The sequence below is a fragment of the Scyliorhinus torazame genome, chromosome 2 (genome assembly GCF_047496885.1).
Source record: "Scyliorhinus torazame isolate Kashiwa2021f chromosome 2, sScyTor2.1, whole genome shotgun sequence".
Lineage (NCBI taxonomy): Eukaryota > Metazoa > Chordata > Chondrichthyes > Carcharhiniformes > Scyliorhinidae > Scyliorhinus > Scyliorhinus torazame.
This window is the reverse complement of record NC_092708.1, coordinates 218,233,957-218,235,526: the sequence shown is the minus strand read 5'-3', so window position 1 is coordinate 218,235,526 and position 1,570 is coordinate 218,233,957.

Sequence of the window (1,570 nt, the reverse complement as noted above, 5' to 3'; positions counted from 1 at the left end):
TTACCTCAACCTACATTGGTTCTACATCTTCTGATTCAAGATGATTTCTTGCTACTATGCTTATTCCGTCTCCTAACAATACTACCTCACCACCCGTTCCTTCATGCCTGGCCTTACAAAAAGTCACATACCCATGAATATTTAGTTCCCAACTTTGATCTCCTTGTAACCATGTCCCTGTAATCGCAATACGATCATACCCATTAAATTGGGTGACATGGTGGCACAGTGATTAGCAGCGCTGTCTTACAGCACCAGGAGCCTGGGTTCGATTCCGGCCTTGGGTGACTGACTGTGTGGAGTTTGCACGTTTTCCCCATGTCTGCGTGGGTTTCCTCCCACAGTCCAAAGATGTACAGGTTAGGTGGATTGACCATGATCAATGTAAGGGGAACATGTTTATCGGTAGATATCTGGGAATTGGGGATGGAAGATAGTAAGAGCAGGAACTCTGGAGTATTTTGCCATTTATCTGAGTGTTTATCTGAAATTACTGATGTGCAACAATTGTTTTGTAGTCTGATCACGTGTTTTATCATATACCTCAGGTGACTCAGTATACAGTAAAAAAAGGTCTAATTTAGATGAGTCATTTGTGATCACGGTAGTTACATACTTGGTACAATTCTGAAGTTGATGCGCAAAATTTTACAGTTGCTTTCAGTCTGCAGATCATGAGTTTTTTTGTTTTTAAAATTTTTTTTAAATTTAAAACAGATTTGTAAAATTTACAGAGAAAAAAAAGGCCATATACAAAAGCCTTAACATATTGAAAACGAACAGTGTGAGAGAATAAACATATTAATAAAGCACTTCCCCAACCAGCTCTATTTACCCATGCCCCACGTGTTCAACTAACCTAATGTGGCTCTAACCCCCCCCCCCCCCCACTTCCCCTCCCCCCGGGTGCTGCTGCTGTCGGTTTCCTATGCTATTCCCTGCAAGCGACTATCTCCCCCGGGGATTTCTGATCCCCCCCCCCCCCCTTACCCTCTTAAATCTTCTCTGCTCTCCCTCCCGGCTGCCCCCCCCCCAACCCCCCCCCCCGAGGCCTGCCCTGCCACTTCCGCCCCGCGCTTGGCCCTAGCCCGCCCTTTCTCCTACTCTCCCTGGTGCCCCCCGACCTACGCTAACTACGTTGACCCCTGCCCTTAGTGCCTGGCTGTCTCCCGCCCGAATGCTCGGGCCCTCCCCCCACACCCCAAAGACCCATTAACTTGATTGTATCTCCCTGTGCCTTTTCAAGTCCCTTACCCAGCCCCTAGCCCATCCCCCTATCAGAGGCCCCGGTCTCCCGCCAAAAGGTACCAAGCGCGGGACCCCCTTTGCAGGCCCCCCCACCCCCGTTGCAAGCTCCCAAACTCGCCCTAAGCAGTGCGCCCTCCAGTCCCCCTTCTCTGTCCAGGCTGAATACAATCTTAAATAAAACATTACAGTGCAGGATAATTTAACGGACCGCCGCCACACAACAGCTCTGTGAGCCCAGAGTCCTTTCGTTCAAGTCCAGCTTCTTCTTTTAATAACAGTCCATTTCTAGTCAAAACAAGTTAGGTTAACAGACCGCCGCCAC